General features: G+C 46.6%; 1 long non-coding RNA gene across 1 annotated transcript; it reads right to left on the reverse strand.

Annotated features, from left to right (window-relative positions):
* Positions 1-989: 989 nt before the first annotated feature.
* LOC133262307 (uncharacterized) lies at positions 990-9563 on the reverse strand. The gene is made up of 2 exons (XR_009741273.1): positions 9186-9563; positions 990-1263 (listed from the first exon to the last, which is right to left on the reverse strand). It is a non-coding gene; the product is annotated as an uncharacterized LOC133262307 (long non-coding RNA).
* Positions 9564-10708: the final 1145 nt, after the last annotated feature.

Raw genomic sequence — 10708 nt, forward strand, 5'->3', positions numbered from 1 at the left:
ATTTACAAGCTGCCTCATTAGCACCCTATACTTAATTAACAAGTTGAATTAATAAGTAGCCTGGGCTGCTTAATTAATAATTAATTAATCCTTGGTTAATAAGGACATCAGGAACTAGTTCATAAGGGAATCATTTCAATAAATTAAAGTGAAATAAGGATCCAAGGAGGTGTTAAATGCCTGCAGGAGCTGGTGCTGGCCCCCATCTAACACCTGGTGTCACTCCCTGAGTCCAGCTGTGGGGTGTCACCTCACCTTCAAAGCTCCTGCCTCCTCTTGCCCCAAAGCAGGAGTGCCCACAGCACTCGTTTGATTCTTGCCTCCACTGCTGATGCTGGAGAGCTACTGCTCAATGACTGCTCCCCAGAAGGGAGGAATAGGTACAAAATACAGCCTAAAACATCCTTTCCCTGCCCTGCAATGGTACATTGTTTTCCAGGGAGGAACTACAAATGCAATTCAGTAATTGAAGCTTAAACCCGCTGTGGATGAACCAACCAAGATTTGCAGGGGCCAGGCAGGAGACACCAAGCCCCTTGACATGGTCCTTGAGGACCCTGGCAGTGAGAGTGGTGCTGGGGGTCCTGGTTCTGGGAGGAAACATGGCTCCCTTGGGCTCAGGCAGTGCTCAACTCAATCATACCCAATTTTATGTTGCCCACAGTTTGACAACATACAACATTTGGCATTTTCCAGTAGGAAAGTGTGAAGAATTATGTTGATGTTTCCTTCTCATTTTGGTACCGAAAGTGTCTTGTTTCCACATTAATATTGATCTCAAGGTGCACATACATATATATGCATACACACTGCATTAAAAACAACCACTCATATTATCATATAACATTTCAGATTTAGCTAAATAGAAGCAGTTGATTTTTCCTGATGGTATTGGTTTGAAATTTCCCATCCACAAACCATTCTTAAATTCCAAACAAAACCACAAAAATCAGAGTTATTTCCCACACAACAGATGCAGTGCAACAATCTCTAGGAAAATGAATTTTTAGTTTATTGTTGCTTATGGTGACTTCTGTTCATGGCTGGTTTCAAAGATGATATCGACTGTAGCAACAAAACACGTTTGCAGAGAGATAATTACCATTATTTTCAATTTTAATGTTGTCATTTCCAATCCAAGTATTTCAAAACTGGGAAATACAAACATTACTGTTGTTGCCACATTGATAAATTATGTTGTTGGTTTATGCAGAGAACAACAATTAATGGTGCTCAGTTTGGTTCCAAAATTTGTTGAAAATCCTGAAATAAAACACAAAAATTTGTTACTAACAATGACAGCAAGAAGGGACTTGGGGGAAAAGCATTTGACAAAGCTCTCTTGACACCGTCTATGAGCAAAATTGAACTGGAAATTCAGCTTGCTAGGAGAAAGATGTGAGTGGTATCGCACTACTTTATACAGTGGAAATCAGTGCTCCTCACACCTCTTATTTAGCTCTTTCTGGTATCTAATGTTTCTGTAATGTCTCAGACTGCCATTTGCCCAATGTAGGAAGGAGCTGAAACCAAGTGCAACTTTTCTGATGGCAGAAGCAAGTTCTATTTCATTTTGTATTCTGTTTTTCTGGCATAAATCTGTTTTTTCATGATGTCTCATTCCTATATAGAGCCAAAAATGCATTGTCTCAGACTTAGCCCAGTTTTACAAAGGGCTGCAAGGAGGAGGAGCTCAGTGGGTTTTCCAACTCCTTTTATCCACTGCCGTCTTCACTGTCACAGCACAGGCAGCTCAGAGCCAGCATCCCCACTCCTGACCACAAAGGTTAAAGATAAAACCAGCAATAACCATTAACATCAGTAACTCAAAAAAAAGCATCAGAAAATTGAAGAGTAGTCAGTGGTCTCTAACCCAAAGAGAACTTTTTGCTGGCTAACTGAAAGTATCAATAACCAAAAGGGTAAAGTTCTTTGAAGTGTTACCCAACACCCAGTGTAACAAAAAAATACATCTCAGAACAATACCTGACTGCTTTGTGTTTGATCAGAAGTCAAAACTCTGCCTCTGCAGTTTGTGTAACATGAGAATTGACATCCTTCTGCATTGTATTTCCAACAAGCAGCCCCTAAAGCCCTCTGTTTTGATGTACAAACCCTGGCAGTTATTTTACCTGTGAGACAACATGAAGGTTATTGACTTCCAGAGCTTGACAGTACAACATAGACCCTGTTCCAGCAGGTCATGGTGTACTAGTGTTCCAGTGGCTTGAAACCATTCAGGGTTGACAACACCTGTTATAGATGGTAAGCAAGCTATCCCTAATGAGCTTCATGTGACTAGGATGTTGTAAGTGAATGTCTTCCATCACTTTCAAAAGAAGAGACCATATAAGAAGAAACCATGAAGTTTCTTGCTCAGGGCTTTGAGCAGGTCAGTAGCAAAGCAGATGTGCAGCCTATCTAGCAGGACATTTCTAATGTAGGACTCCCCTCTGTTGGCAGTAGCTTTACAGAGTCCAAAGGGTTCCTCTGCTTCTTCTGTGGATCCCCCGGGACACAGTTAGGGCAAAACCTGTCAAGTGCTGGATGGAATTTATGCCTTAGCCAAGTTTCAGCTCTGTCATACATCGAGCAAGAAAGGATGGGAAAAAAAGAAGAGAAAGAGAGAGGCAATTGACTTCATCCCCACTGGACTCCAAATGACAAATGCAACTAATTGAGGTCAAGGACTCGTTGAGTCAGCAGCATGGTTATAGTACTGAGAACAAAAGCCTGCTCCCAAATGCTTCCCACGGTCAATGTTGCAGTAAAATCTTGAAAGGTTTTCAAAGTATTTGCTAGTTGCTGTGTATAGCCTGGCATGGAAGTTCCCACTCTGTTGGCTGCACAAATCCACTTGCATTACCTGCTTTTCATTCGTTAGCATGTACAACACTGGGCTTCTGGCTTTGCAAGGCAAACAGCAGTAGCAATCTGGTTGGCTTTGAGGCAGTTTTGACTGTTCTCAGTTCAAAATCCAGCGGTGATGCTAAAGACAAGCAAAAACTATCTGCCCCTCAAGGCATCTTAATGTTTTCTGTAGTCATTATTCCAGCCAGAGATTCCCCTTTTTCCTAAGCACCCTCCTCTGAATTTTGCCTTTGTGTAGTCATGTAACAATGAATCCAGATTTGGGAGGGAGTTGCAGTCAGAAAAGGCACAAACCAGAGTCCACACCACTCCCATCCCTCTGAGCAGCTGGGAATTACAAACATAACTACAAATTCTCATCCAGTGAAAACTGTATTTACTCATCCAAAACAAATCCACACACATCACCATTGCCAAGGGCTCTAGGTCCTATTTTGGACCACAATGGACCACACCGATTCATACACCTCCTAGATGCCTTGCCAGAAGGCTGGGCTTGCTGTGGGTGATTGGCTGTAGCCTTGCAAACACAAGCTGACTTAATTTCAAAGAGCAAGCAGGAAACCTTGCACACGTCCAGGAGGGAAGCCCTGAGACACACAGAAGGTCCTATCCTGTTTCTCACAGCTGAGCTCTGTCTGTTCCCTGTAGCAGGGCATGGACCTGCTGGGAGCTTCCAACTCTTCTCCAGCAGCTGGAGTTTATGTGATCAACATCTGGGAGCTTTTGCCGCTGAATCCTTGGATCAACACATCACCCCCTCTGAGTCTGGAGTCCCTGATCCCAGGAGTCCTGTCTTTGGGCCAGACATGGCAAGGTTTACCCAACCTTAACCTCCCACTCGTGCAGCAGGGCATGCAATAACACCTGCAGATTGGTCTTGACACTTCCCGCACCTCTATTTTGCATGAACTCCAGGCCAGCAAGAAGGGGAAAGTTCAGTGCATCTGTTCACCACTAACATCGACAAAGAGCACAGAAAAGCTTTGCTAACCTGGAATGTATTGGCATATCTAACCAAAACCCACTCAATTTCCCCTGGAAAGGAAAAGCTGTGAAAGGCCTCCCATGTGAAGTAATAGAATCAGGAAGTGGGAGATGTGAGGCAGGAGAGCTTAGCTGTCATTTTACAAAAAAAAATTAATGCATGAAATGTATCTTAATGATACAATTAAGGAAAAAATTCCAATCAGCCATTAGTAGTGGCATTAATTATGGCAAGTACATTACATTCAGTATCACTGGAATGATTAAATCCTTTGTTATGCAGTTTTATTAACAAATAAATAAATAAAAACAGATTATCTGCTCCTCAAGAGAAGCCATCATGCAGAATTACTTTTGAACAAACCTTGATTACTTTTGCCTGTTCAGGCTGATAGTAAAAGATGTCAAAGCAACACAAGGAAACTGCTGTAAAATGCTAAATAACTGCTGGGATCCATCATGGGCTGCTACTGAAGGTGTGCAGTGAGAAGGTTGTAGGAAGCAAAGGTGACTAGTACCATCAAGGACACGGTGAGCCATTGCCATACACTGGCAATAGGTATGTCTATTCCATGTGTAGACTGGGATACTGAGCAGCTGTCAGGACAATGTGCAGCCCAGCTTGTGAGCTCTCCCTGCTTGTGACCACCAGGTAGCTGGGACGCTCACCCTGAGATGCCCCAGGCTGTGGTCTCTCTTTCCTCCATGCTCCTGGATTTCAGGATTTCCAAGGTTCAGACTCCAGTGATGAATAAATGGCTGGGAAGTTGCTCCAAGTAATCCCCACCTTTCAAAGGTGCCAAACCCTACATTTGTGTAGCCACTCCTGGTGCAAGCTGAGAGCAGTGATCTTGTGGCCACTTACAAATCTCATATGGGTAGAATCTGACCCTCAAGCAGCCAGTAAATATAACTGTGTCATCCAATGCTCCATCCCATGTCACTGTGCTGTCAGCAAGCTCTTAATTCCTGGGTTTCACAGCACCTTTCACAAAGAGCCCCAAACACATTTTAACCTTTTCCATCACATGAGGTGTTAAGACCAGCTCATGTGAACAGCTGACTTCACCCCATGCAAACCCTGCATTCCGAATTGCACTGCTCACATGCCCTTCTGATAGGGCCTCTTTTGCCACAAGCCCCTTTGGAAAGGCCAAGCCATTCGCTTAGCTCCCTCTCTTGCTGGCAGATGTTCAAAGCCCATTTGCTCCTTTTGATTCAGCTCCCTCCCCTGCTGGGCTTTCCTGACTTCCCCTCAGCACCCATAGGCTGCCAAATGAAACACAGCCATTGCATTTTGACCATTTCCTACACTTCCCGGAGGAACCCCCTCTCTGCTGGCAGGAGAGCTCCATGCACTGCTGGGCTAAGGCACCCAAAACAGCAAAGGGAGGTGAGAGATGAGTGGGACACTGACCCTGCAGGTCTCCTTTTACGCACTGATCTATGCACCAGTGACATGCAGGACTTGCTTTTACCCTCCTAAGGCAACTGAAATCTGTTGTCACCTTTGGGAGCTGGTTTGCACCAGGGCAAGATCTCACCTGCCTTGTACGAGAAGCAATGAATCACAGCTTTTCAGTTTTACAACTTATTTTACACTTATTTTTATACTCTGCTCCCACTCAGACGATCAGGTCTCTACTCAGTTTCTGGGGTTTTGAGGCCATTGGTTTGGCATAGCAGAGATGAGGGCTTTGGAGCAAAGCACTTTCACTGTGGAAGAGCCATCAGTCAGCTGCCAAAAGGCCCTTCCACGCTGCTCAAAACTGTTCTACATATTGGGACAAATGGTGGAATTGCTGATCTCAGAGGTGTGAGGACATTAAATACACCGTTCCAACCAAGGGAGGAAGCCATCAGTAACATTCCTCCTCCGGGTACACTTACCTGGGGCTATAAGCAAACTCAGTAGACTTGGAAGCCTGTTTATGGTGATTTTTAACACTTAATCCAGCTCAGGAAACAAAAATTACCAAGAATTAACCCCCTCTGGACAGGCAGGTGCTAACTGCCAGAGGACAAGCACACGCAGCCGCTGAGCAGTTATGCAGGTACCTACTGAAAGAAGGGCCTTTTCAATTACACAGGGTTGATTTTCTCCATGTACATAGAATCATAGAATAGTAAGGGTTGGAAAGGACCTTAAGATCATCTAGTTCCACCCCCCTGCCATGGGCAGGGACACATCCCCCATTATATGGGGAAAATCAATTAGCGAGAGTCATTTGTTTCTGAACACATTGGTTGGAGAGAAACATTAGTTCAGAAACATTAATTTCTGGACAAACGTTTACAATTAAAATGCAGCTTTGATTCCACTCAAGTCCTGCACTGCCACCGTGTATCTCAGCCAGCTCTGGAGAGGAAACCAGTCTCCAGGACAGGCAGATCAGGGGTCACAGTGCTGGGAAGTGCCACCCATCAGTTTGCTGTGAGGACATTGAGATGATTTGAAGGACAGGACCAGGGGACTGGGCTATTCCTGAAGCTGAACTTCGTTTCTCAAGCCATGAAGAAGTCCTGGGTTAACAGGAACCCAGAGGCAGAGAGGAAGACAGCACACACAGGTGGCACATGGGGATGGAGGACAACAGGACGCAGTCCCTGAGGGCTTGGGGTTTTTTTCTGCATAAGACTGATAACGGAGAATTTAAGAGCAACACATCCCTATGCTGGATTAGATTGGTGTTGTTTGCCCAAGTCCTAAAATCGGTCCAGAAGCTGAAAACCGAGACAAAAAGTGAGCAATGGGCATAGTCTCCTGAGGGTGTCAGAAACCCACACACACAGGCAGCACACGCAGAAGCAGCGACTCACGGCTGCCCTTTCACCCACGTGTGGTACTGAAAGCCAGAGCAGGAAAATGAAACCGATGCCTTTTCCCATAAACCAAAACTTTAAAAGAAAAGGCAAAGCCCATTTCCAAACTCACATTTGCTTCCAGCTATTACTCACAGCTCTTTGCATTTGCTTATGACTCATCCTGAGAAGACCTCGATTCAGGGCTGAAACCTCAGCAAGAAGTTGGGCATCTTCTGACGAACTTGAAGAACTGAGTAAACTTGAATAATCTGTTTAAAGTTAGCCTACTTCCTTAAAGCCGTGCTTCGTCCTGTGCTTCTCTACACAGCAAGAAGTCTCAATTATATTCCTTGAAACTGTCCCTTTGTTCTCCAACACAGCTACTCAAACACCACACACCCCAAAACGGAAGAGTTTCCTTTGAAGCATCGCCAAGCTATAGAGAACAGCAACCACATGCTTACACACACGTAAAGAGCAAGTGTTCTGGAGGTGCCTCACCTTCCTCGAGATGTGTTGCATGAAAAGCACATACCTGCGTCACCTTGTGTAGGGGTTTTCTGCAGTAAAGTTGCTCTTCTGCCACAGGTTACTCATCAGATATCAGTTCTCAGCAGCAAGGTGCAAGTGCATCCGGGCACTGTGCAAGTTTGCAGGAATCGCTTATATAAGTAGATTATTTAGGCATTTACAGTAAAATCTGGCCTGGAGAGGGTAAATAGAGTTCCAGTTTCATGCCACTCTTCTGGCATTACCGTAAATCTGGTCATATTCAGTATTTTTTCCTTCAAGTGCAGGAATTACGCACCCAGCTGACCTTGCACTGGCGCAGGAGGAAAGGAAGCTTTCCAGACCTCCCGTTTGCAAAGCAGTAAAACATAACAGGGCTCAGAGATCAGAAGGAAAACAAACAGATCCTCTTACTCCTCCTCCCCACTTCCCCTTTTTACCTCCCCAGTTCATATTTAGCCCCAGCCCCTCCGTTCCCATGGGAGGGCTGCCCTGGGAGCAGGGAGCCAGGCTCTTGGGGACCCTCAAGCTTTCCTCCTCAGAACAAGAAATCAAGAGAGCGGCTTTACAGAGCAGCAGCTCTTGCAGAAGACTAGAGCTGAGAATAAGAAAGCATTGGGGCCCACCAGGGTTGTGCATCATTTGCTTTTTAACCTGATTATGCTCATCTGAACCTTGCAGAGCCTTGGTTTGGGATTAAAGGAAAAAACCCATCTGTGTGCAGTGACACACAAGTACATTAATAAATTGTCTGGAGTGAACGTGTGCTTATAGCGCATAATCTTCCCTGAGAAAGACATTGGTGTGCGCTCACCTTGAGTTAAAATCCAACCCAGCTCCCTCCTTGCACTCACATCAGCAATGCTGACTACTCCAGGGCTACTCAGACTCTCCTCAAAACACCACCAAGCACCCCCAAGGGATTGGCTTTACACGACTGTATGAATGCATGCTGTTTTAACGCTCCCTTACATGTTTTGGATGCCTAACTCTCATTCATCTTAACGGGCCCAAGTACTAAAACACTGTAAACACCTCTTGCAAAAAGGTAGCCCTTGGTACTGACAATGTTAACTGGACGCTACAGTATCAGCAAAGGAGCTATGGCCACGGCTGCGGTCCCCAGGACAGCAGAGACATTCACCTCCCTGGGCCAGGTACATCATAGAATCACAGAATGGTTTGGATTGGAAAGGTCATTAAGTTCATCCAGTTCCAATCCCCTGCCATGGGCATGGACACCTCACATGAGGCCATGTCATCCAAGGCCCTGGCCTTGAACACTGCACAATATCTATCTTAAAGGTCTTTTAAAGTAGCCTCATAGCTTCTTTGGTATTGGGAAACTAGATATGACATGAATGCCAAGCTTCCAATATAGCAAAAGCCACCTTTTTCTCTCCATTTCTGCCTTGACAATAGCAAAGCCCCAGCAGATAAGAGAAGGTAGGAGCTTGGTGCAATGCCACATGCCTTGTGCAGTATGCTGCTAGGTGAGCAATGTGGTGAAGGTGCCTTATACTTAAGTCTCCAGTCTCTTCCTTACAAAGCAAGCTGCTTATTAGCCATGCACATCAGCCCCAAAGCAATAGCTTTGTACATCCAGAGTTACTCTCTTAATCAAATGCAACTTCACAGAGCCACCCTGCTCTAATTGTTCAGTGTGCAGGTTCCCTGACGTCACAAGGGATAAATACTCTGAGGAGCTGCAATTTGACTGGCATCCAAAACTCACCCCTGGCTGCTGTGATTGTGATTTACTGCTGCTGCTAATAATCAATCTCAAGGCAACTGTGTGCATTTGAACTGAGAGTCAGGACTGCATGAGGGGGAGGAACAAGTACCCACCAGGAGCTGACAACTAATGAATGAATCCAGACCAGCAGTCAGCACTCTCCCACATTGCTGCATTGCAAATCCCACTCCAAGCACACTGCATAGAGCAGTTTATGTCACCTTTCCTCTGCCTAGTCCAGAGCTTTCAATTCCATTTATGAACCTTTTAATCTTACCTGACAACAGGTTCTCCATATGCAGAGCCAGGGAAGAAGCTGGGGAGCAGCACAGCCAATGACACCCCCAGCAGGCAGGGATGCTCTCCAGCAGGCAGCAAGCCCTGCTTGCATGGGAGCAGCAGCTCATGTTCTCCTGGAGGGAAGGCAGCCAGGGAGGAAGCCCCAGAGCTGCAGTGATGGATGCACTTCCAGCCACAGAGGACAGCAAAGCACACCTACAGCTCCTGCAGCACGCGGCTCCAGGACACCCCGGAGCCCAGCTCTGGGTAGCCTAAAAAATGCCTTGAATCTCAATCTCCCTTCACAAAGAACAAGCTCTGAAGTGGCTGCTTCTTCCTTCACATCACCCCAACAGCTCCAGAAACCCGGGGCATCCCCACACCACAGCCCAGCCCCACCTCACACAGCTGCAAAGGGTGGCTTGAAACACACTCTTCAAAACATCCTCCAGCTCCTACTCAGCACAGGAGCAGAAAAACCCCACAGCCTCCTTGGAGCTGCTTAAATCTGCCTCCTGGGCCAAGGCAGGATTGTGCCCACCTGGGTCAAAGCACCCTGCCTACTCACCAAGGAAAATCCACGGGTCTCCCTGCACCGGGCTCAAAGGAGGGGTTGAGCTGTCTGCAGGGCTCTTGAGAAGGGCAAAGAGGGAGGGGGAAGCAGCTTTGATCCCACCAGACCTTAAATTAAACGAACCTTGAGCCGTGCTTTTCCAGGCTGATCATGTCCAGGAGCATAAGGCAGGGATTATGTCCTCTTCTCCTGGCCAGTGTTCTGCTTTTGCTGCTAACACTGTTACAAGGTCTTGTTTGATGCCAAAGCAGTGGGAATTTCTAGAGTCTTTAACAGCAGCAAGTGCTTGGAGTAAATTCCCATTACAGTCAGGATAGTCAACAGCAAGGACTCCTGTGAGAGCAGGTTGCTTTCTCAGTGTAACCCATCACTGCAACACCCACCATGAGGGGGAATTCATGTTTCCAGCTACCCTACTTGGGGGAGTCTGTCCCTGGTCCGTGCTTCCCGTCTCCTGACAGTGGGGCAGGTCTCAGCCTGCGCAGGAGATTTGGGACCAGCAGCTTGGAGGCAAAAACCTGAGAGAAAGGTTAAAAAGCAAGAGGCTGACTGCAGGTTCACACCTTCCCTATCTCAGAGCACCCCAAGCCATCTCCTCTGCCTTTACTGGGAGGGCACCATCCCTGAGCACCAGGCCTGGAGCTGAGCAAGCCCTGGGGGTGTTTGCCTCGTGCCCTCCAGGCACAAAGTGGATTGAACGCATCGACATGGCATGAGTGGACACGTGAGACCTGAGTTACCAGCTAGGGAGAGGAGCAGGTTAGCTAGCACAGCTCCTGAGGTGGGTACTTGGGTACTGCCAGAGAGGAGCTGCCGGCAGACAGAGGGGAAGAGTTGGGGCTGGGACAAGCAGGTAAAATATGGAGGCAAAAATGGGGGGGGGGGAGAGCTACTGTGAAGTTCAGATGCTTTGAAGCTGGAATTTGCACCTTCCAGGTTGTGCAGGC

The sequence above is a fragment of the Pezoporus flaviventris genome, unplaced genomic scaffold, assembly GCF_033815535.1.
Source record: "Pezoporus flaviventris isolate CSIRO_AGI_PZ_B2104156 unplaced genomic scaffold, CSIRO_AGI_Pfla_v1 ptg000213l, whole genome shotgun sequence".
NCBI lineage: Eukaryota > Metazoa > Chordata > Aves > Psittaciformes > Psittacidae > Pezoporus > Pezoporus flaviventris.